This window comes from Schistocerca nitens, chromosome 6 (assembly GCF_023898315.1).
Source record: "Schistocerca nitens isolate TAMUIC-IGC-003100 chromosome 6, iqSchNite1.1, whole genome shotgun sequence".
Lineage (NCBI taxonomy): Eukaryota > Metazoa > Arthropoda > Insecta > Orthoptera > Acrididae > Schistocerca > Schistocerca nitens.
In genome coordinates, this window is record NC_064619.1 from 239,414,869 (window position 1) to 239,441,906 (window position 27,038).

The window sequence follows — 27,038 nt, forward strand, 5'->3', positions numbered from 1 at the left end:
AGGTAAGAAGAGTTGGAGTCGAAAGAGTGATAATATTTAAAATGAACGTAATTAATTAACATGAATAAGTGAGAATGAATTAGTGCTTTAAAAAGACCTTAAAGAGACTAGGATGAACGGCTCATGGCACGAATGCGCTATTCACAATTCTGTGAACAACAGACTTTGTTCTGACCTTGTGATCTTCTAACAACAGTTCATACTTTCACGTAGCACATCACAAAATATTTACAACAGCAAATGCTGACTGCGTACAAATTAACTTTCCGGCTCCTGTCGCTAGAATTTGTTAAGCGTATGTTAGGACACATTTTCAGCTAGCACTGCTTCAGTAATCATTGTATTATTGTTGTAAACAGTGACTATAAGTATTAAGTCAGAGGTGCCTCCATCTCTTTGTAATAAAAAGTGTTTTTCTTTACTGGGATTCCATTTCGACGTCAAATGCTGTGAAAAAAACGAACTCTTCGCAGACTGTCAAAGGGAACGAGAGGAGAAATATAATCAGTTCACAAGAAAGTGTACGCCGTTATCTGTATGAAATAAGACAGTGCTATAAATACATGTTGACATGAAAATACATGTTATTACTAATTGCTCAACTACCTAATAGTTAATCCAATTACATCCCTTATCGATTATAGCTTGGCACCTTAGCTCTCTATCCGGTAAGTCATCGACGTTTCCAACCTCTGAATAATGTTTGACTCACTTCGGAACGAATGTCTTTGACTTTGTAAAAATTTTATCAGCAGCTCCGTATGAAAGCTTGGGTCCCTTTGGATGATTTACAAGGGACACTGCCTCGGGACGCTTCAGATAATTTGCAATCATTTTAAACTGCAAGCGACTAAACAAAACGTTCAACTCTCACACTGTTTTTCTATACTCTGTGCAAAAGCGCATTGATTACAGATTCGAGACCACTACCAGAGATGTCGCTCCGGACGTTACATTTAAAATTATGGCGTGCGCTTTATTGTGGATTAGATTAGATTAGTTTTTCATTCCATAGATCCGTGCTGAGGAGATCCTCATGGATGTGGAACATGTCAATTTTTTTTTCATATGCTTCATAATGAATTATTTTACTACATATACCAGAAGGGTAAATATTATCGCCCAATAAATTTTTACATTTGTCTTAAACTCTATGAATCAATCATTTTTATATTTCATTAATTATAAGGTTTACATTAAATATTTTCAAATTTTGGAAAAGATGAGACTAAAGATCTTCAATCTGGAAAAAAAGGAACGAAGGAAAGGAGTTATTTCACACGGTCAATATGATTCATATTGACACAACGCAAGATGATGATTACATTTTGATGTATATTGAAAGTTTTCAGTTGCAAGTTACACGACGAATAAAATGCATATCTGCACTTTCTCTGAAGAACAGAGAATGTATTTGGAGACAGAAGCCTAGTTGGAAGCAACACTCTTGATACAATGTGTGATACACTTTTCCGCTGTCTTCAATTGATTCCAAATTTTATGCGCTGTGCTTTGGAACATATTAGATACGCGTGCTGTCACATACATACCAATTATTATAAACAATGACCCGTTATCAGTCAAAATACGGACGATTCACGTTATCAGTCAAAATACTAACGGTTTACAAAATTCGTAAAGTAATCTGCCTGTAGATTCTTCGCCATTATTCGGCTGCATATCTTCTGCCAACTCGTGCAAACAAGTAGCTATAGTGTTGAAGACTTTAACGTTTTCTTCAATTGATGAACAGAAAAACCTTCCGCAGCCAGCATCGCTTTGTATTTTTTTACTTTATTTCACAATGACCAGTTTCGACAGAATTTTGCTGTCATCATCGGATCTTTGGAAAATTCTCATTAATATTTATACATGCCTCACTACAATGAGAACACTTTCCACTCTTAGGAAACATCACGTTGACTTGTCAGATACATAAAAGGAACGTATAAAATATACATTGCACCAGGTTTGTGCATAGTGGAAGTGAATGCGTAGAAACTGCATTCGTGGCCCAAGCGTGCCGCACTTTTTCCTGTTATATGCTTGGTTCATGAAAGAGCTTTCTACGCGTGCACCTCCACTCTCGGGCACACAAGTTGGTGCAGTATTTATTTTACACGTTCTTTTCATTTATCTGACTAGCCACCATGATGATTCTTATGAGTGGAAAGTGTTCTCATTGTAGTGACGGCATGTATAAATATTAATGAGACAGCAAGATTTTGTCGAAATCGATCGATTCTGTCGAAATCGACTATACAGCTAATGTTTCACGCATTATTTGCTAATTTAAATGATAGGAAAACAGCACTGAACGCCTAACTAGGAAGACACTGGTATACAGAGCTAGTGAATAGTAGGTGCATAACTCGTAATGCTCCTAAGTGTCTGCCGATTGTAAACCACGCAGGGGAATGTCTGGCTCTTTCAGTAAGTGAGCGTAGCATCAAGCGATCGTGACAGTGGGGGGTCTCATGTTTAGCAAGTTACGAGAGCCAAACAGTGCGCTGTGTAGCGGACTGAATTAGCACGGCAGAAACTGCAGTTTCTGGGCCCGGCGGGCCGCAATTGGCAACCGTCATCAGGCGATTAACGCCCATTGCTGACACGTGGCTTAAGAGGCGCCGTCCCCAAAGGCAACATGGAGCGGCTGTCAGGGTTCCCGTGTCGCTTCTCGGGTATGCCTTTCCCGAAGTTACCACTATAAATATGGCCAGTAAAGCATTTCCTACGGGTACGTGAGTGGCAGACAGAACATGAACGCCTCGAATATGCCGTACTGGGAGACACTGCGGATGTGGTACCTCTTAAACCTGAGCTTTTGAGCAGGATACGTGATGGAGAAATAGTCGTATGAACGGACACTTGTCACATGACAGCTGCACGTGATGTGAGCTCGCCGTGGAAGGTATTTCGGCACCTAAAGGAACTTTTTGTGAGATGGGGATGTAACGAATTACAAAGTTTGAGCTACCATAGAGGAAAATACATGAATTATATGAATTATACTTACTTACATTACATCTCTCAGCAACACAATAGTATATCAGATTTCAAATATTGCCTGAATGATCAAAGATAGAAGTTAGCACTCATCAACACCACTACATCGATGTTATTAAAGAAGGACTCCTGAATCACTTGGTGCAGCACAGGAGATGACCTCAGTCATAACGACCCCGAGTTCGACTGTAGTAATTTAGGAATTTATTAGCAGACGTGGATTCAAACCCAGCTCCCGAATTTGAGTTCAATATATGAACCACTGAATAGTCCCCACCGTCAATAAGCAACACTTCGATTAAATTACGTCAGTCATTATTTTATAAACACTTATTTATGCCGCAACCGGATTTGGGTGCATTCTTCGTTTTTTTTTTTTTTTTTTTTTTTTTTTTTTTTTTTTTTTTTTTTTTTCTACTCCTACGTGCCACTTATAAAGACTGAATACTGAATATGCTTGAAGAACGCACCACTAGGAGTGATAACCCACATTTTTGCATTACTGTAAACGAAGAAAGATGTTGTTTCTAGGGTTACTGTCGAGGCAGTATTGTCACTTGCAGAGACGAAAGCAGGAACTGTCTGCTGTATTCACGCATATAACTCCAATGCGAGCATGCCGCTTACAGTAGACGTCAGCATGATCAACCTTTTCTGACGAAAGTTCAGTTGGTTTAAGATCACGGGAAATTACATGTTAAGGAATCTCACTACTTTTCTTTCATCCTTTTGTGAGCTCTTCTCGTTGTAAGTCTAGATGGACTGTCTTTCATGATCGGAAACTGGCTACTGGCCAACTTCATTGTAGTTAGTCCAGGAAAGGCATACAGACGAGGAGGTGTGGAAACAGACAACCTCTCCGTACAAGCTTTGCGATCATTAGAGGATCATTGCGTTCCTCCGAGGTCATAGTCGTATGGCCAACGACACTGCATGACATGTTTCACAATTTATGAACGTTGTAACTCATCTTTCGAGAAGACCAAAACGAATAATTTTATGAGCTACCCGATAGTTATCTTCCACTAGGATTTTTAGATGTAATCTACAGTTTGGCAGCTATGTCGTTGGTTCAAATGGCTCTGAGCACTATGGGACTCAACTTCGGAGGTCATCAGTCCCCTAGAACTTAGAACTACTTAAACCTGACTAACCTAAGGACATCACACACATCCATGCCCGAGGCAGGATTCGAACCTGCGACCGTAGCGGTCTCGCGGTTCCAGACTGTAGCGCCTAGAGCCGCTCGGCCACTCCAGCCGGCTGGCAGTTATGTCTTTGTAGCCAAATACATCTAATGCGTTCTGATTTCAACAAAAGATGTCTTGTACTGTGATCGTACACATCAAATTCCGGAGTTTATCGAGTATTTGTTTGTTGACTTCAGCATTTCAATTTTACCGATTACATGTGTTACTTTATTCTTTCCTGTCTTGTCTCTTGCCCTCTTGTGACGTGTAATAAAATTTTATACTTTCATCTAAGAGGTATATTCACAAGCGGTACAATATCTCTGACAGCAAATGCTACAGAATTGATTAATTTTCTTCTAAAATAATCTTTCCTATAGAGTAATAATCGATTTAGATTTGTCGGTACAAGCAGTAATAAAGTAAGGGAAGAAATTCTCCAGGAGCCTGCATCGTTTAATTAGTTATCTTTTTCCTTTTATCTTTTTTTCATTACTAGCAATTTTATCAGAAGACGCGTTACTAAATTTATTGCATGGCTTTAATTAAGTCTGCTCCTCTCTCTTCATCTTCTTCCTTTGTTTTAGAGGCTGTATGGTAAATTTTTTTGAGTTACAATTCCGTCATTTGTGATTCAGTTTGTTATACACTCCTGGAAATTGAAATAAGAACACTTTGCATTCATTGTCCCAGGAAGGGGAAACTTTATTGACACATTCCTGGGGTCAGATACATCACATGATCACACTGACGGAACCACAGGCACATAGACACAGGCAACAGAGCATGCACAATGTCGGCACTAGTACAGTGTATATCCACCTTTCGCAGCAATGCAGGCTGCTATTCTCCCATGGAGACGATCGTAGAGATGCTGGATGTAGTCCTGTGGAACGGCTTGCCATGCCATTTCCACCTGGCGCCTCAGTTGGACCAGCGTTCGTGCTGGACGTGCAGACCGCGTGAGACGACGCTTCATCCAGTCCCAAACATGCTCAATGAGGGACAGATCCGGAGATCTTGCTGGCCAGGGTAGTTGACTTACACCTTCTAGAGCACATTGGGTGGCACGGGATACATGCGGACGTGCATTGTCCTGTTGGAACAGCAAGTTCCCTTGCCGGTCTAGGAATGGTAGAACGATGGGTTCGATGACGGTTTGGATGTACCGTGCACTATTCAGTGTCCCCTCGACGATCACCAGTGGTGTACGGCCAGTGTAGGAGATCGCTCCCCACATCATGATGCCGGGTGTTGGCCCTGTGTGCCTCGGTCGTATGCAGTCCTGATTGTGGCGCTCACCTGCACGGCGCCAAACACTCATACGCCCATCATTGGCACCAAGGCAGAAGCGACTCTCATCGCTGAAGACGACACGTCTCCATTCGTCCCTCCATTCACGCCTGTCGCAACACCACTGGAGGCGGGCTGCACGATGTTGGGGCGTGAGCGGAAGACGGCCTAACGGTGTGCGGGACCGTAGCCCAGCTTCATGGAGACGGTTGCGAATGGTCCTCGCCGATACCCCAGGAGCAACAGTGTCCCTAATTTGCTGGGAAGTGGCGGTGCGGTCCCCTACGGCACTGCGTAGGATCCTACGGTCTTGGCGTGCATCCGTGCGTCGCTGCGGTCCGGTCCCAGGTCGACGGGCACGTGCACCTTCCGCCGACCACTGGCGACAACATCGATGTACTGTGGAGACCTCACGCCCCACGTGTTGAGCAATTCGACGGTACGTCCACCCGGCCTCCCGCATGCCCACTATACGCCCTCGCTCAAAGTCCGTCAACTGCACATGCGGTTCACGTCCACGCTGTCGCGGCATGCTACCAGTGTTAAAGACTGCGATGGAGCTCCGTATGCCACGGCAAACTGGCTGACACTGACGGCGGCGGTGCACAAATGCTGCGCAGCTAGCGCCATTCGACGGCCAACACCGCGGTTCCTGGTGTGTCCGCTGTGCCGTGCGTGTGATCATTGCTTGTACAGCCCTCTCGCAGTGTCCGGAGCAAGTATGGTGGGTCTGACACACCGGTGTCAATGTGTTCTTTTTTCCATTTCCAGGAGTGTATTTAAGCTTTCTTCCCGGTACTCTTAGGTAGATCTTTAAAGACCTTTCGTCCAGAGTCTCACATTACTCTTCTCTTCAGTAAATGTTGCATGTTTACTTTCACCAGTGGCTTATCGTTCGTCTTTCCATACCACAGGTCTCTAATAGTAAAATATCGTTCATATGACATACAGGGAGTGGACAAAAATGCGAAAACACCATAATCACAACACATTACCTTGCCTAATATGGTGTAGGCAAACCGTTGGCATCGAAAACTGTTTCAGATCGTCTCGGAATAGATAAAGACAATTCCCGTATGGTTTTGAAGGGAATCTTATATAATTCTTCCTAGAAAGTAGTACAAAGTTCAGCTAAACGACAATGTTGCGACATAGCATCCTCGTGCTCACAAAATCAGTCCTGGACTACGCGAGCTGTGTGAACAATGGCCCTGTCATCTTGGAACAAACATTGTACCATGGGACGGAGCTTATCAGACAAAATGATCACGTATGAGGTGTGTGAGAAAAGTAATCAGGCTGACAACACAGTGAGCGATCCGACAACGCTATGTTGTTTTGCTTGTCCATCCTTGGCAGTAATGAGTAACTATGGAGCCCATGGAATATCGTTATGAAGCTGGCCAAATAATCATCGAACCCCCACCACGTTTCATTCTTGGGACGTAATTTCTTCCATTGCCAGGTTCTATATGGCTTCCGCGTTGTGATTTGATGTTTTTCCGCTTTCCCTGTTGTTGTTGTGGTCTTCAGTCCTGAGACTGGTTATATGCAGCCCTGCACGCTAATCTGTCCTGTGCAAGCTCCTTCATCTCCCAGTACCTACTGCAACCTACATCCTTCTGAATCTGCTTAGTGTATTCATCTCTTGGTCTCCCTCGACGATTTTTACCCTCCACGCTGCCCTCCAATGCTAAATTTGTGATCCCTTGATGCCTCAGGACATGTCCTACCAACCGATCCCTTCTTCTAGTCAAGTTGTACCACAAACTTCTCTTCTCCCAATCCTATTCAATACCTCCTCATTAGTAACGTGATCTACCCACCTCATCTTCAACATTCTTCTGTAGCACCACATTTCGAAAGCTTCTATTCTCTTCTTGTCCAAACTATTTATTGTCCATGTTTCGCTTCCATACATGGCTACACTCCATACAAATACTTTCAGAAACGACTTCCTGACACTTAAATCTATACTCGATGTTAACAAATTTCTCTTCTTCAGAAACGCTTTCCTTGCCATTGCCAGTCTACATTTTATATCCTCTCTACTTCGACCATCATCAGTTATTTTGCTCCCCAAATAGCAAAACTCCTTTACTACTCTAAGTGTCTCATTTCCTAATCTAATTCCCTCAGCATCACCCGACTTAATTCGACTACATTCCATTATCCTCGTTTTGCTTTTGTTGATGTTCATCTTATACCCTCCTTTCAAGACACTGTCCATTCCATTCAACTGCTCTTCCAAGTCCTCTGCTGTCTCTGACAGAATTACAATGTCATCGGCGAACCTCAAAGTTTTTATTTCTTCTGCATGGATTTTAATACCTACTCCGAATTTTTCTTTTGTTTCCTTTACTGTTTGCTCAATATACAGATTGAATAACATCGGGGAGAGGCTACAACCCTGTCTCACTCCCTTCCCAACCACTGCTTCCCTTTCATGCCCCTCGACTCTTATAACTGCCATCTGGTTTCTGTACAAATTGTAAATAGCCTTTCGCTCCCTGTATATTACCCCTGCCACCTTCAGAATTTGAAAGAGAGTATTCCAGTCAACATTGTCAAAAGCTTTCTCTAAGTGTACAAATGCTAGAAACGTAGGTTTGCCTTTCCTTAATCTTTCTTCACTCTTTCTTCTAAGATAAGTCGTAGGGTCAGTATTGCCTCACGAGTTCCAACATTTCTATGGAATCCAAACTGATCTTCCCCGGGGTCGGCTTCTACCAGTTTTTCCATTCGTCTGTAAATAATTCGTGTTAGTATTTTGCAGCTGTGACTTATTAAACTGATAGTTCGGTAATTTTCACATCTGTCAACACCTGCTTTCTTTGCGATTGGAATTATTATATTCTTCTTGAAGTCTGAGGGTATTTCGCCTGTCACGTACATCTTGCTCACCAGATGGTAGAGTATTGTCAGGACTGGCTCTCCCAAGGCTGTCAGCAGTTCTAATGGAATGTTGTCTACTCCCGGGGCCTTGTTTCGACTCAAGGTCTTTCAGTGCTCTGTCAAACTCTTCACGCAGTATCGTATCTCCCATTTCATCTTCATCTACATCCTCTTCCATTTCCATAATATTGTCCTCAAGTACATCGCCCTTGTATAGACCCTCTATATACTCCTTCCACCGTTCCGCTTTCCCCTCTTTGCTTAGAACTGGGTTTCCATCTGAACTCTTGATAGTCATGCGAGTGGCTCTCTTTCCTCCAAAGGTCTCTTTAATTTTCCTGTAGGCTGTATCTATCTTACCCCTAGTGAGATAAGCCTCCACATCCTTACATTTGTCCTCTAGCCATGCCTGCTTAGCCATTTTGCACTTCCTGTCGATCTCATTTTTGAGACGTTTGTATTCCTTTTTGCCTGCTTCATTTACTGAATTTTTATATTTTCTCCTTTCATCAATTCAATTCAATATTTCTTTTGTTTACCAAGGATTTCTACTAGCCCTCGTCTTTTTACCTACTTGATCCTCTGCTGCCTTTACTACTTCATCCCTCAGAGCTACCCATTCGTCTTCTACTGTATTTCTTTCCCCCATTCCTGTCAATTGTTCCCTTATGCTCTCTCTGAAACTCTGTACAACCTTTGGTTTAGTCAGTTTATCCAGGTCCCATCTCCTTAAATTCCCACCTTTTTGCAATTTCTTCAGTTTTAATCTACAGTTCATAACCAATAGATTGTGGTCAGAGTCCACATCTGCCCCTGGAAATGTCCTACAATTTAAAACCTGGTTCCTAAATCTCTGTCTTACCATTATATAATCTATCTGATACCTTTCAGTATCTCCAGGATTCTTCCATGTATACAACCTTCTTTTATGATTCTTGAACCACGTGTTATCTATGATTAAGTTATGCTCTGTGCAAAATTCTACCAGGCGGCTTCCTCTTTCATTTCTTAGCCCCAATCCATATTCACCTACTATGTTTCCTTCTCTCCCTTTTCGTACTGTCGAATTCCAGTCACCCATCACTATTAAATTTTCGTCTCCCTTCACTACCTGAATAATTTCTTTTATCTCATCATACATTTCTTCAATTTCTTCGTCATCTGCAGCGCTAGTTGGCATATAAACTTGTACTACTGTAGTAGGCATGGGCTTCGTGTCTATCTTGACCACTATAATACGTTCACTATGCTGTTTGTAGTAGCTTACCCACACTCCAATTTTTTTTATTCATTATTAAACCGACTCCTGCATTACCCCTATTTGAATTTGTATTTATATAACCCTGTATTCACTTGACCAAAAGTCTTGTTCCTCCTGCCACCGAACTTCACTAATCTATATCTAACTTTAACCTAACCATTTCCCTTTTTAAATTTTCTAACCTACCTGCCCGATTAAGGGATCTGACATTCCACGCTCCGATCCGTAGAATGCCAGTTTTCTTTCTCCTGATAACGACGTCCTCTCGAGTAGTCCCCGCCCGGAGATCCGAATGGGGGACTATTTTACCTCCGGAATATTTTACCCAAGAGGACGCCATCATCATTTAACCATATAGTAAAGCTGCATGCCCTCGGGAAAAATTACGGCTGTAGTTTCCCCTTGCTTTCAGCCGTTCGCAGTACCACATCAGCAAGGTCGTTTTGGTTAATGTTACAAGGCCAGATCAGTCAATCATCCAGACTGTTGCCCCTGCAACTACTGAAAAGGCTGCTGCCCCTCTTCAGGAACCACACGTTTGTCTGGCCTCTTTCCCTGTATGCAGTATAAATATTTGATACAGTAGCTCTGAAAACATAAAACACTTCGGCTAACTTGGTTACGAACCACCGATCATACGATCACCAACAATTTACTCACTTTACAGTTACTTAGCTCCGACCGCAACGCACTCACAACCGTACAGAACACTGTTCTGCCCATTGCAAAGGTTGCTTTCATCAGGTACAGCCGCACAACTTGTAGGCTTGGCTCGCATCTGTATTTAAGATCAGGCACACGTTTCTCTCGGTGTTTTGTATATTCTGCCGACCTCTGTATTTCACCATGTGTACCTTGTTGCGGTAAAGACAGTCATTTCCATCCAGTAGCAATTTCTCATCGGTTCTTTGTTTTCTGTTGCCAACTCTTACTTTCCTCCGAGGGACAGAATCAGGACTTATATTCCGTAAAATTCTTGTACCATGTAAAATTTCTCACGCAACTATTTTCGTGCAATATCTAGTTCTTTGATAGTGCATTAATTTTTTTGTGGTCTACGAAGATGTGCGTGACTGCATCCAAAGGAAATTTATCCGCATCCAGTCTCGTTTACTACCTGAGATTATCCCAGTGAACATTATTCCTGGTGCATTATGTAACATTTACGTGCACGAACATTCTTGAGGGCATCTCAGTCAACAAGCGAGAGTGGACGCAGGTAGACATTTCCTTTCTGTTATTAGTGAAGTGCATTTATATCGGAATAGTTGTGGTTCAGTCACACCTTCAGTCGATCGTGGACAACTGTTGCCTGCCACTACAGGAACCCATCATTTGGTGCCTTGCTTTGTGATGTGTTTTCTACGGAATAACGGTACGTAGAAACCTTCCCGTCTCCTCTATATCTCTTTTGTTGTTACGCAACCTTCCCTTTTACAATAACCTATGTAACCTTCCCTTAGCATTTCTATCTCTTGCTTAATAATAACAAATGAAATCTTCCCTTTGAAATTAATTCTCTTTCTCAATCTTCGCATACAAATTTAATTGCTGCTTATTAAAAGTGATTTTCTGATTATTTCGACGAAACATAGAATGTGTCGTCGTCGTGGCCCTCAGTCGTCATCTGCAATAACCCAAATCTGTTCCTTACCTTATTTTTTCTGTTACTGGATCGCCATCTGACTGCTACATCGAATTGCGACATGAATATACTTACTCTGGTTTACTATACTCTATTAACTGCTGGTGGGCTGTCATAATAAGTGGCTATATTTATTACCAAAGCTGACGTTATTCTTTAATAGCAAAGCTGACGTTATTCTTTAATTAATTTCACTGAAGTTACGTAATTCATAGTTAAACTTTTTCTTGACAACAATAAATTTTTTGCAAAGTTTTACGATGATGATTTTTGGGATGGATTATAATCAGTAATGCAACATTGCTGGCAAAAATTAATTATATTCTGAAAACGCTTCAAATATTTACTGTTGGTAATGAAATGATTTTACAAACGTTCAAATGGGTCTTACTTTCTACAACAATCTTACAACTAACATTGCGCACACATACCTTCAGTAGTCTTGAGTTTCTCAAAAAATTAATTCAATAATATTAGTTCCTCTTATTATAATAGTTAGCTGATGTCTCTGTACATCCGTTTATTATCTCTTGTAAATCATAGCTAGTGGCTGGCAGGCACACCGCTCCTCTCAACCTCTCGCTTCAGACCTGCTACCGACTCGCTTCACTTCTCGCTTACTACCGACTTCCTACGAACGCTAAAGTGCGGTCTCTCCTGCCAACAATGCTTTCTGGTGCAGACAATCCCTGCTAACATTACAAAATGTATCAATGCGCGGTCTTTCCCGCTCTTTTTAAAATTATATCAATTTGCGGTCTCTCTTGTCAACAATACTTTGGTGCAGACATTCCCTGCTACCACAATTGTTTCCAACATGACAAATATTAATTATTACTACTTAATCCTATTAATAAAACATAAACATCTTTCATAAATTGTGATTTGACAATAGACAATAGATATATACACGTCTTAAATATGCCTGCACCAAAGTATTGTTGACAAGAGAGACCGAAAATTGATATAATTCCTACTTAATCCTATTAATAAAGTATAAACATCTTTCATAAATAGTGATTTGACAATAGACAATAGAAATACACTCCTGGAAATTGAAATAAGAACACCGTGAATTCATTGTCCCAGGAAGGGGAAACTTTATTGACACATTCCTGGGGTCAGATACATCACATGATCACACTGACAGAACCACAGGCACATAGACACAGGCAACAGAGCATGCACAATGTCGGCACTAGTACAGTGTATATCCACCTTTCGCAGCAATGCAGGCTGCTATTCTCCCATGGAGACGATCGTAGAGATGCTGGATGTAGTCCTGTGGAACGTCTTGCCATGCCATTTCCACCTGGCGCCTCAGTTGGACCAGCGTTCGTGCTGGACGTGCAGACCGCGTGAGACGACGCTTCATCCAGTCCCAAACATGCTCAATGGGGGACAGATCCGGAGATCTTGCTGGCCAGGGTAGTTGACTTACACCTTCTAGAGCACGTTGGGTGGCACGGGATACATGCGGCCGTGCATTGTCCTGTTGGAACAGCAAGTTCCCTTGCCGGTCTAGGAATGGTAGAACGATGGGTTTGATGACGGTTTGGATGTACCGTGCACTATTCAGTGTCCCCTCGACGATCACCAGTGGTGTACGGCCAGTGTAGGAGATCGCTCCCCACATCATGATGCCGGGTGTTGGCCCTGTGTGCCTCGGTCGTATGCAGTCCTGATTGTGGCGCTCACCTGCACGGCGCCAAACACGCATACGCCCATCATTGGCACCAAGGCAGAAGCGACTCTCATCGCTGAAGACGACACGTCTCCATTCGTCCCTCCATTCACGCCTGTCGCGACACCACTGGAGGCGGGCTGCACGATGTTGGGGCGTGAGCGGAAGACGGCCTAACGGTGTGCGGGACCGTAGCCCAGCTTCATGGAGACGGTTGCGAATGGTCCTCGCCGATACCCCAGGAGCAACAGTGTCCCTAATTTGCTGGGAAGTGGCGGTGCGGTCCCCTACGGCACTGCGTAGGATCCTACGGTCTTGGCGTGCATCCGTGCGTCGCTGCGGTCCGGTCCCAGGTCGACGGGCACGTGCACCTTCCGCCGACCACTGGCGACAACATCGATGTACTGTGGAGACCTCACGCCCCACGTGTTGAGCAATTCGGCGGTACGTCCACCCGGCCTCCCGCATGCCCACTATACGCCCTCGCTCAAAGTCCGTCAACTGCACATACGGTTCACGTCCACGCTGTCGCGGCTTGCTACCAGTGTTAAAGACTGCGATGGAGCTCCGTATGCCACGGCAAACTGGCTGACACTGACGGCGGCGGTGCACAAATGCTGCGCAGCTAGCGCCATTCGACGGCCAACACCGCGGTTCCTGGTGTGTCCGCTGTGCCGTGCGTGTGATCATTGCTTGTACAGCCCTCTCGCAGTGTCCGGAGCAAGTATGGTGGGTCTGGCACACCGGTGTCAATGTGTTCTTTTTTCCATTTCCAGGAGTGTATATACGTCTTACAACGTTAATGCAATTCTGTGTAGAAATTTATATAATTTTACGCCGAACGAGCCAGAAGAGAACTATTTTGGAATTATCCCTACGTGTTAACTCTCTCGGTAACATATCGATATCACCCTTTGACCCAGCTCACTCGGCTGCATAAGTGTCTTCCCAGTGGCGGGAGCGAACGGCCTATGTTTAAGACACTTGATCGCGTTCAGGAGGATGGAAGTTGAAATCGCTCAACACGTTCGGTTTCCCTCCCAGAATCTTCCCCAGTCCGGTTCCTGCCGTCTAATTATCTTGTCGTTCACGGGACGTTAAATCCTAATTTCTTTTCCTTTCTTCCCCGTGATGTGCAGGCTCTTCGCAGTTCTAAATGTCAGCTGATTTACAACGCCGTAACGAAAAGTTATTTCTATAAATAACGCGAGTTCGTGTGTTTCCAGCGTCGGAGTTTCTTGGAATCAAGTAGAAGGAAGAAAGGGCGACGCTGACTTTGCATCCAGATGATTACAGGCGGCGAAACTGCGTTCGCGGAGGCCATCCATCTTGCGGTGGCACTAAAATGTCGCTGTAGATGGCAGTGGAGGTGGAGGTGGAGGTCAGGCAGGCCCGTGGGAAGTCCAGGCTCAAGTGCCGCCAGCAGCAAAGGCACTTGTTTCACCTGCACGTTCAAGATGACCACAAATGCTTATACACACGAGCGTCGTTTTTACCACCATCCGCTCCAGGAAGAAAGGAAGTGTAAAGTTTAACTCACGCCATAGATTATAGATTTGAATAAGGTCTGTTCTGTCGGACAGGTATTATGACTTCCATCCGCACTGGACATTGCGGCCTTGGAACTGCGAGAGTTGAAAATTTGTGCCGGGCCTTGACACGAAACCGGATGCTTCTCTTCTCTGCAACGGTTGCCTTTAACTTCCTCGGCCACCTGAAGACGCTTTTCGTCAAATCCAAAATCCCAACTTCCCGCTCGTGCCACCGCTACGGGTACCGCTCAGTAATTCCGGATGGTCGAGTTGGTTAAGGTGACCGTTCAGGGGGAGCGGAGCATTTGGATTTTGGTCCTAGTCCGGCACAAATTTTCAATTCTCACCGCAGCATAGTCGCAATGCCCAGTACAGATGCAAGCCATTATTTCCTTAATCTCTCTTCCCCATTCCTTTCCTTTATATTCCTTTCACCCCAGTTATTCATGTAGAGGCCATCAGAGACGAAGCACAAGTCTGAAGTGGGAAAACGATAGGGAAGGATATTGGTCGTGTTATTATCAAAAGAACCACCCTCAGACGAGTTAGGGACACCATGGAAAACCTGAATCTATATTGTTGGGTGGCGATTCCGATTTCCCTCGAGTACCAGTTCAGTAACATTGTCACTACAGCACCTATCTTGAGCGCTCCATTCAGGAAGAAACAATCCATTCATAACTGCAGGAAAGGAGAATTGCTAACTGGGAGGTAAGGGACATAAAGCGTACACGATTCGCTTTCACATGATACTATTAGCCAAAAATAAAAATGGAATAAGTAGCAGTTTTAAGGAATTAATAACCAGCTTCAAACTGCACAGTATTAAGATAAATGCTACATATACGAATGCAATGATGATTTCTAGAGAGAAATGAGGGAGAAATGGTAAAAGATCGAGGCAGATTGGAGAATTTGTAATGCGGAAGAAGCAACGAGATGAAACAAGATGAAGTGAAAATGGGGAAGCTAAAACACACACACACACACACACACAGAGCGAGAGGTAGGGGGTCTCTCCTAAAAACTGCCAGGAGCATTATCTCTGGTGTTTTTGTAATTTGTAACGGGAGTCAGTCCATGTACTGCTCATCTCGTATTTCATGTGAAGCCCCGTATCAGGGGAAGGCATCGGATTGTTTCCCATCACAAATAAAATCTTTTTTTTTAAAGCGGAACTGCACGAAAGATATGATGATAGGTATTTGGGCTGACTCGGGCTACAACCTGTAAAAACTAAATTATAGATATTTGGCGAAAAGAGAGAGAAAATGCGCTTCACGACCCTATATATGGTGGTTCGATAGGTTGCCCCATTTCTGAGTTAATTAGCAGTGAAGTTAGTTATTAGTTGCTGCGCGCAAATTCAAGCGGCCTGCCAGATACAATTAGTATCAGTCGTTCTCATAGCGTAGATGATAGCGCACCACACTACTCAGCCTTTAGCTTGAGATCGATCCTTACTTCCGCCCTATGTCTAATTTTTGTATCGCTCTTTTGTCCGGTTTTAGGAAATCAAACGAAGAACACTTTTGGTGACACCGTCTCTGGCGGGCCGCTTGAATTTGAACGCGCAATGGCCTCATTAGCTAACTTCAATACTATTTAACTTGGAAACGGCGCAATGTATCGAATTTTTTCCCAACAATTATTTTTCAGCACAACCTACCCTGCAACACCAATAATATTCAGACTTTTACTGACCACCCTGTATATATACATTGTGACTCCAATCATCCGTAAATCTGGAACTACATCGCTTGATTTGACTGACTTGCTGCAGAAATTTTTTTGCTATGTCAATACTGCATGATGCAAAAATATTAACACGATTTATAATTTGGAACAGTTACGACACAACTGTCATAAAATGGTTTCTGTTACTGCGAGACTGCAGAATGGATCTTACTAATTTGGGTTTTAGTGGAAGCATCAGTATGTGGAAGATATCTATACTGGTCGCTTTGGCTATTCTGTGCAGTGCACTGTAATACATCTCCCAGCGTATTTCCTCGTACGTGTACAAAAACGACTTAAAATTAGTCAGTATCACGTGGTTTCCTGGTGTACATTTCTTTCTATTAGGTATCCACTGAGAAAGTATAAACTGCAAATTTTCACTGACCAACCAGCGCTCTCGTCACACACGGACTCAACCAAGAAAGCCGATACTAAGCCATTTTCGTGATAAGAGTTCCGAACTGGAAGGTGCTCCATCGTCAGGGAGTGAAGAACGTCCTTATCGAGCGATGCCGCAACTGTAAGCCGAGCGCAGATTTCCTGGCATGTATGGGTATCTTTCTGCAAAAAGCGCATCACGATAAATGTAGTGGCCTAAAAAAACACCACTTTATTACCATTTTGCAGACACAGAGGACCTCGATTTCAGTATATCAACTGTAGATCTAGAATTTTCTGCAAAAGAATAGGGCAGCGATCAATGAATTCAGCGATATTTAAGTCTGTTCCATCTGGTTACTGAACGTCATTTAAGCTACACGATTCTTCTTATGATGAGGCTGACCTGGATTCAAAAAACTCAAATCTGAAATCGAAATCTTTTAGTGCGTAAACTTCGGTCTCCATTATCGCCATACATTTTCTTCGTTATCTGCAGTGCTTGACCATACGTCAATTGGGGTCTCGCAGGCGTCACCTAAGAAACTGCGTCCAACTTCCTGCGGAAGCGGCAGCTTTAGCCTAATCTGTGAAAACTATTCTCGGGCGTCCTCTCTGCTTCCCAGTTATCGTACTGGCAGGTATAGTAATAATTTTCACACCCAGCGACGTGCATTATTTTCTACTCGTTCTGTAACACCGCAATGCCACTAGCTATCACTTCCGAAACAGAAAAATCGCCTAAAAATGAAAAAAGAGAACATCCATATTACATTTCACCTATTACAGCAACCATTACATGTAAACTGTGAAATGATCACACCCGATTAGTAAAAATCGCCAGTCCGAAGGTTGTTTTCAACACCATACTGGCTATAGTCCTGTTGGGGGACATACGCCGTTGCCTTTCTATCACCTTTGAACTTGAAACGTCCCCTTAGAAAAATTATACAAGACTGTGCTTAAACTGACACACAATATTTTTTTAGCGCAACTCAATCTGACTTTCAGAAATCCCTACAAAAGAATGGCCCTGACTAACATTAACCTATACCTTTCACAAATCACTTACCTCACAAAAATCTTCGTTACTCAAGCTACTGCAATACAGCGAGCGCCACTACTGCCAGCTAAATAAAAGATTCAAACTACTGAAGGCACTAACTACTGATAGGCATAGTTAGCAAATGAAAGATTTTAATAGAGAACAAACAATGTATTTACCTTAATAGTCATAATATATATATAGCAGTTAATGACATCCAGTCTTACAAATTTCAAAACTCCGCCATTTCTCTCCCCACATCCACCACTGCTGGCGGCTCACCTCCAACTGCGCAACGCTACGCGCTGTTCACAGCCAACAGCCCAACACTACAATGGCAGACAACAATGCAAACTAGCCACAGACTGCACACAGCACAGCCAGTGATTTTCATACAGAGCGCTACGTGGCGTTACCAATAAGAAAACATAAACAGCCTACTTACAAACTGACTTACCCACACAGTTACAGGAAGACTACAGCTTAACATGGACTTCGAACCACGGTGCAAATCTTCATTTTTCACATTAACAAACATTTCCAGACGTGAAATAAGTGACAAGTCACAGAAAAAAATCCTAAGTCTAGCGAGGTATCGAACCAGTGATCTTTATTTAGATCTATGGTCTTACGCTTTAGCCCTGATTCGATTAAGAAATTAATAAGGAACTATCCAGGTGCGACTAGGACTCGATTACTGAGGGTTCCGTACAAACTTAAGCTAACTATGTATACAGACAGTTCATCCATTCCTGGAATCGAGGATCTCGAAGTTTTTTTGCCTTTTATCGACATTGATACTAGCAAGATATATTACAAATTAACAATTTTATGACTTTTTCCCTTCACTTGCACTGTGAAATCTTTTTCTTGACAAATTTTATGATTCTACATCAAGGAGAAGTAGCCTACAGGTTCTAATGAGTGAGATTGAGAGTGTCAAAAAAGTGATATAAATGGCCATATCTTTTGATTACATTCACTTAGAAGCTTAACAATTTTACACCACCAACGGAATATGGATCGCAGTATGTGATACAAATTGCAGCTTGATATGTCTACCTTTTCCTAAGGAAAAAAGGGTCTTCACAACGGGAGGACAGACAGTCTAATAACAAATGTCAAAATATTTTTTGTCTGATGTAATTGCAAATTAACGATTTTTTTTTCTTTGGTTGCCGTGTGAAATGCTGCTTCTTGGCAAATTTCATTATTCTAGGTCAACGGGAAGTAACTTGACTTAGGAGCGTCCGTTTTTTACGTCGACAAGGGGCTATAGATCTTAGTACATGACCCAATGACCCAATATAGATCTTAGTACATGACCCAAATACTTATAAAAATGGTTTCGAACAGTCGGACAGAGGGACAACAAAGTGATCCTACTAAGGGTTCCTTTTTTACCGACTGAGGGAGAATCCCTAAAAAGAGATATTTTGTATCACCTCGTATAATCCATTGGCAACATTCTCCGGTCTCGGCTTTTACTGCTTCCTGAGTATCTCTTGATCGATACATAAAATCACAGTATGGTTGCTAAACATAACGTTGATGTGGTTCTCTCTTCATCCCTGCATAACTACTGAAATCAGTCCCACCTGAACCTCTTCACTGCAGTCAACCTTTGGTCTTCCTATACAACTTTTACGCAGCACATTTCCCCCATTACCAAATCACTTGCACTGATTTACGTGCCCTACGACAAAATATGTCGTAACCGTCAGCTGTGTCTCAGGATCTGTCCTATCAGCCACTGATTTACCCGACTCGATACAGTAGGTCTTCATTAGTGTTTCGATCCTTCCATTTAATCTTCAGCATTCTTCTGCAGCCTCGCATTTCATCGGTATCTACCGTCTTCTTGTTTATACTCGCGTATCGTCCATGTTTTAAGACTACACACCTAACAAATACTGACCTTCCAATACTTAAGTTTATATCGAATGTTAATATAGTTATCTTTCTCCTAACAGTGTTTCTTGCTACTGCCAGTGACATTATACAGCGTTGTCAGAAATAGTCTGAAAAACTTGTAACGGTGTTGCAGGGTAGGCTCCCCTGAGAAATAGTAGTTAAGACAAAAAAATCGATACGTTGCAATATTTCCGAGTTAATTAGCATTGAAATTACTGAATGATATCAACGTGCGTGCAAATCCAAGCAGCGCGCCAGAGGTGATGTCGCCACATGTGGTTTTCGTTTCATTTGCTCAAACCGAACAAACGTAAATTTTGCTCACTTAGCTTAAATTTATCACTTCCGAATAGGCATATTTTAACTTGTAATGAGCAGTTTAACAAGTGGTAACTCACTGACCGACAGATGTCTGTGCATTATCGCGTTTCACCGCGTGCAAGTGTTTAAATTTGCGCGCGTAATAACCTGATTGCCTAACGGCAGGGAATGGCGCAACGTATCGAATTTTTTATTTACAATTGTTTTTCAGTACGAAGTTCCCTGCGGTACCTTACAAGCTTTTCAGACTGATTCTGAGCACCCTGTATATTCTCTTTTCTTCTGCTGCCGTCAGTTACTTATTCTGCCCAAATGGCAGAACTCATCCCGTTTCTTAATCTAATTCCCTCAGCATAACGTAACTTGATTAGATTAGACTTCATTACCCTCGTTTTTCCTTCGTTGAAGTTCGTCTTACACCATGTTTTCTAAACACTGACCATTCCATTCAGTTGATTTTCCAGGTCCTTTGCTGCCTGAGACAGAAACATGACTGCTGGGAAACCACATATTTCATGAATGGAATGTGCCCAACCTTTGGGTTTTGGCTTGGCTTGTGGTTGCCACGAGAGACTGAGTTCACTCTTCAGTAATGAATCTTTCAAGGAAGCTGCCACTCCATAAAAGTTCCTCTTGCTTGCATTTAATTCATCCCCCCACTCATCCGCGTCCGTCTTTACAGCGTAGTTTGCTTGAGTCGTAACTCGTTGCTCCGTATGCAGACGATTATTAAAGGCCTATGAGCGCTTGGTATTGCACATTTCTTGCTGGTTTTATGCACTTAATGCTATGACGAGCGTCTATCGTCATACACAATCTTCATTCTCTTTCCCTTTGATGCCCAGAAGGTCGAGAAAGGTCATGATGTAGTATGTGGAGCTCCTTTACACAGACTCCGTGATGACTCAACGTCCTCGTGTTTTTTTGTAGATTTACTTGAATTTACGGAATAATTTAAGAATTTGCTAACAAATTAAACATTTTCGTTTTTTTCAACGAATTCGAATAAAATTACTGTGAATGAGGAATAATGCCTACGACTCAACTGCTTCAGTTCCAGTATTCAGGAAATTTTTAGTGTCTCCTTGTGATCTGTAGAACTGTTCGCACAACCACAAAAATGTTTAAATTTCGAAACCACAAAACTTTAATAGAAAAATCTTCCATGCGGCAGCGTCCGACAAGACGAGAGATTTTTTGGTTCAAATGGTTCCAATGGCTCTGAGCACTATGGGACTTAACTTCTGAGGTCATCAGTCCCCTAGAACTTACAACTACTTAAACCTAACTAACCTAAGGACATCACACACACCCATGCCCGATGCAGGATTCGAACCTGCGACCGTTGCGGTTGCGCGGATCCAGACTGTAGCGCCTAGAACCGCTCGGCCACTCCGGCCGGCAGAGACTTTTTAAAAAATAGATTTAGTCAAACTGCTAAAATAATGTTTAATTGCTTATCACGTACCCTAGTCACATCCCTTTAAGGTAACATGCATCTAAGATGTAAGTTGTAGGCCGCGGTGGCCGAGCGGTTCTAGGCGATTTAGTCCGGAACCGCGAGACTGCTACGGTCGCATGTTCGAATCCTGCCTCGGGCATGGATGTGTGTGATGTCCTTAGGTTAGTTAGGTTTAAGTAGTTCTAAGTTCTAGGGGACTGATGACCTCAGATGTTAAGTCCCACAGTGCTCAGAGCCAGCCATGTAAGTTGTACTATTTCGCGGCACGTAGTTCTCACCGAATATATTTTCGGAAAAAACGAACTTATACTACATTTACCTTGGTGGCAGTACATGCTATTGAAGGCCGAAATGTAAAACAAAATACGTATGTTTTCCTCTCCTAGAATTTGCGTTCTCCGTGCCTGCTTGTGTGTGTGTGTGTGTGTGTGTGTGTGTGTGTGCGTGCGTGTGACGCAGTGGGAAAGGTCGCCTTTGCGGTGAGAATAAATTTCAACTTGCCACAGAACTACATTCGTTTCTATTTCGTGTTTTAGATATCTTCGCGAGGTTACATCTATAAATCCAACTGTTGGGAAATCTCAGCGTATTGCGGATCATAAAAAATAATACCGCTCAACGAAAAAGCCATGCTAGGATCAGCTACCACTCGTCTAGAGCTTATCGATGAATTATGATGTGAATCGGATGTGATGAGTATCAGTTAATACACATCACTATACCAACAATGATTATTTTTGTATATTATTTTTCGTAAATACGTGATGACTGTCAACACAATTCCTGTACAGGAGTCAGATCCGGAGGCCAGAAGCATAGCGTTCTGACAAGCACCCGTAGTGTAACTATACTAACCAGTGATATGGTCATAGCGGTTATTCCTCGACTCATTCAACACCATTAAACTCTGTGATACGCCATGAATACAATAAACAATTCTAACAATACCGCCGGCCGGAGTGGCCGTGCGGTTCTAGGCGCTACAGTCTGGAGCCGAGCGCTCACTACGGTCGCAGGTTCGAATCCTGCCTCGAGCATGGATGTGTGTGGTGTCCTTAGGTTAGTTAGGTTTAAATAGTTCTAAGTTCTGGGCGACTGATGATCTCAGAAGTTAAGTCGCTTAGTGCTCAGAGCCATTTTCTAACAATACCCTAGTCAATTTTAGAACGTTTTCTTAACAACATTAACATTTTGCGATATTTACTGAGTCTGTTTCACAGGATGAATACAGAGAATTGAGAAATATAACTAGACGATTGATAAGCAGGGTAAATTAGACTGATCTTCAGTGAAGAAGAATGGAAACCATTTGCTTCTAGCAAAACTTTTGCCACATTTAGCTCCGTATTACAACGCCAATCATAAGGGTGCGCTTCAAACGAAGAGACAGTTAATAATGGTTAAAACTTATTAGCGTGCAGTTCCTTAAAGTAAAATCCAAAATAGGGTCTTTTTCTCTTTCTCTGTAGATCATTTTATGCGAAAACCAGAACTTTTTCCTGAGTTATGTCACGGAATATAAGACCAACCAATCACAAACAGCTGAGTGCTATTTGTTGTAAGGCACTATACCTTCTGGGTAGTTATATTGAAAGATAAATATAAGTTTAAAAAGATGGTATATTTCCTGAACAGTATGTTGGAAAGAATGAGATTTTCACTCTGCAGCGGAGTGTGCGAGGATATGAAACTTCCTGGCAGATTAAAACTGTGTGCTAGATCGAGACTCGAACTCGGGACCTTTGCCTTTCGCGGGCAAGTGCTCTATCAACTGAGCTACCCAAGCACAACTCACGACCCGTCCTCACAGCTTCAATTCTATCAGTACCTCGTCTCCTACCTTCCAAACTTCACAGAAGCTCTTCTGCGAAGCTTGCAGAACTAGGTCCCGAGTTCGAGTCTCGGTCCGGCACACAGTTTTAATCTGCCAGGAAGTTTAATGTGTTGCAAAGATTACGGAACAAGTTACAACTTTATCGCAGTGCAGTAGGCGTACTAGAGGGAGCGAAACATACAATTGGAAACCTTCTGTAACCGAATATACATGCCAGTACAGAGCAAGAGACATGTAACCTAATTAGAAAACTTTTCCACAATATCAAAACGGTTAACATTGTGTGTGTTTCTCCTGTTTGCCTTATATGATCGGAAGATTTTTTGTTTTTTGGATTATTAGTCTTCTGCCTGCTTTAATGTGACTCGCCACGATTTCCTCTTCTGTTTCAACCTCTCCATCTCAGAGTAACACTTGCAAACTACTTTCTCAATTGTTTGTTGAATATATTCCAATCTTCATCTTCACCTTCAGCTTTTAAACTTTCCAGCTCCATTTTGTACCATACAAGCTAGCGCTCTCTCTCTCTCTCTCTCTCTCTATATATATATATATATATATATATATATATATATATATATATATATATATATATATATATATATATATATATAAAGCTGCTAAAATCTCCATTAAGTTATAAATAATTTCAGAAACTTCTGTTATAATTTGACAAATTTTATAATTTCTAATGGTTAAATACGGTAACATCACTTCAAGTTCTAAATTGTGACTGATGATGACATGCATTATCGAAGCTGGTTACACATATTTTAACAGTTCTGTGGCGCAATACATAAAAATGTCCCAAGGCTGATGTTCTCAGTTCTCGACTCGTAGGGGACGAATTTCAGACAGCCTCGGCGCTCAATCGTTTCACATGTAAATCAATAACAGCACTGCAGAATCAATCACTTATAAAATACGAATAACATGAGAGTCTTTGTAGGATACTAATATGCAAAATGTATTATCGTGTTAACATAATGAATTACAAAACGAAATAAGGTCAGTCAATTCCTGTGACTGTGTAAGTTGGAGGAATAAGTGTCTGACACTAGAGGGCGGCTTTACAAGATCGAGCCACTCTGGTGGATGAATTTTCATGAGTGAAGATTCGCCAACGATATATCCGCATATGAATCCGGCATAAGGTGACCGGGATGCACTGGGGTGACAATTTGCAGTCCTTCGGCATCCACCGACACTCTTCAGCATCCCAGAATGTTCCAGAACTGTCCTCAGAAAAAAATCACCGACTGCCAATGAAACTGTAGAGGCACGCTCTAGCCAGGTTTCTCAGGCAGATAGCGGTAATCAATTCCCATTAACGGAGTTACTGATATCGAAGAAATTTTTTTCTGATTTTACTTTAAAGTAAGTACTTTTTAAATTACGGCTGCATGCCAATTGTTGTTTGTTTTTAGGCACAGTGTAACTGAGGTGTATACTTTCGATTTCGAAAAAAATGTCTCTTGCATTCCCAAGGTGTCGTTTTCGGGAAGGTATTATAAAGGAAAAATTTGGGATCTCGTTAATTTGGAAGTAGATATCCTTAGAGTAGTGAACCTACTAAACCACGTAATAAAAGGAAATATCACATGATATCGTGCTAGGAAAAGTTGCACAGTCGATGGCACTTGCAGAAAAACTGTGAAGGAGTGTCGTGAATTGCACGTAGCTTGGTCAGTCAGTAGAGCGCATACCTTGTAACGGCAGATTAGAGTTCTGGTTCGACACACAGTTTTGATCTGCCAGTAAGTTGTAGTTAAGTGTATACTTCGCTGCAAAGCGAAAATTCATTCCGACAGTGTTCAAACTATTTATATTGTTATTTTGATATATACTGTACATCATATATTTGTACCGAACATTTGCAGTTCAGTAAACCGGTGCCAAATAACAATAACAATGAAGAGAGAGACGTATTTAGCTCGCAGTATGCTGAATCCGCGGAGGTCGACGCGACGCCTGTAGCGGCGTGAAGTCCAGCAGAGTGGTGGTGTGTGCAGAAGCGGCCACTCCTGCAGGGGAGAGTAAGAGGCAGGGAAAGGCGAGCGCCGTGTTGTCCGTGCACTCAGACCCACTACCGCCTTTATACCCACGAGGCTGCCCGGGCCAAGCCGCCCAGCTGCGGCCTAATAAACGTCACCGCTCCGGCGGCCACGCTCCTTTCTCTGCCCTGTCAACAGCCGCTGGCCGGCGTCGTAACCAGCCGCGCTATCGCCAAAGCGCCCTGATTCAGTGCTACCCCATCTATCTATCACCCAGCCCATGCCGCAGGGAGCACTCTTAATTCGTCCTTCTCTCTTTGAGGAACACAGCGCCCTGTGTTTGCTTATCCGCTGTCGTCTGGCTGGTTTCGTGCGGCTCACAATGTGTGCTTCTTGATGATGGGATCATCACTAGTCACAGTTAGGCTACAATTGCGTAGGAAGTTGATATACTGAAGCCAAAGACGATATGCACAGGAAGGAAATAAAGATAAATGCCGACCAAACCGTATATTCGCAGGAAAGTGACTATCACGGATATACATTACAAGACTGTCAATACCGTATACATTATCTTTGGTGACACTTTAGAATCGCAAATAACGGCTAGCGCACAGGACGTGTAAGCAATACTGATTAAATAGTCCTAAGAAATAGAAATAAACTGGTATAACTACGTCATCTTTGGAAGTTTGCCGGCCCTGGTGGCCGAGCGGTTATAGGCGCTACAGTCTGGAACCGCGCGACCGCTACGGTCGCAGGTTCGAATCCTGCCTCGGGATGGATGTGTGTGATGTCCTTAGGTTAGTTAGGTTTAAGTAGTTCTAAGTTCTAGGGGACTGATGAACTTGGAAGTTGAGTCCCATACTGCGCAGAGCCATTTGAACCATTTTTGGAAGTTTAACGTAATGGTCAATACATGCGTCGTATTTGGTTGTAATGTTTTGTACAACGGACGGAAGGTACAACGAAAGGAACATGTCCCAGTGCAAGAACAACTAGAAACAACTAACGTATTTTTGCTTTTGTACTGTACTACACCTAAATAATTACACTCCAGTTTGCCTTACCTGAAATACCGGCACCTTTTTAATAGTGTATGAATATTTTTATGGGTTTATTAAATCTACTATTAACAGATGCAGCTTAATGAAGCGTTTTAACCAGCTGCTGCTTTTCTTTGAATAGTATGCTTGTTATGAAAGTGTTCCTATAATTACAACATGCTATTTGTCGTTGACAATATTAGTGTCAGAGGGTGGCTGAATGCCCTCCCTGTCGCCACCCCATACTCCCCTCCCCCCCTCCCCCTGGACCGAATAAGTGAACCCCAGCTGCCTGCGTCTAGTGTAAGCCATGAAACAGTGCGAACGTTTGTAAATGTCTGCGAGTTGTGTAACTGAGGCGGGACATTGAGACCAGCCCGGTATTCACCTAGCAGGATGTGGAAAACCGCCTAAAAATCGCAATTGGGGATGGCCTACATACCGGCTCTCTTCGTTAATCCGCCGAGCGGATTCGATCCGGGGCGGGCGCGCCTACCTGAGTCCAGGAAGCAGCGCATAAGCGTCCTCGGCTAACCTGGCAGGTTAGTACAATGCGCGTGTGAAACTCCACTAGTACTCAGATATATGATCAATTGCAGAAGTTGTTCCGACCACCTCATAAAGCTTACAACGTTATTTAGTTTCAGAAAATTGTAGTTGTACCATACACAAGCTTCTTACGTCGCCATCTTACCTCACCAAACGTCAGGTTTTCAGTAAGAGACGCGCCTTTTCCATCTTGTAATCGATGACTGTGGTGATAACACCGTTTAACACATACTGTCGCGACACACACTG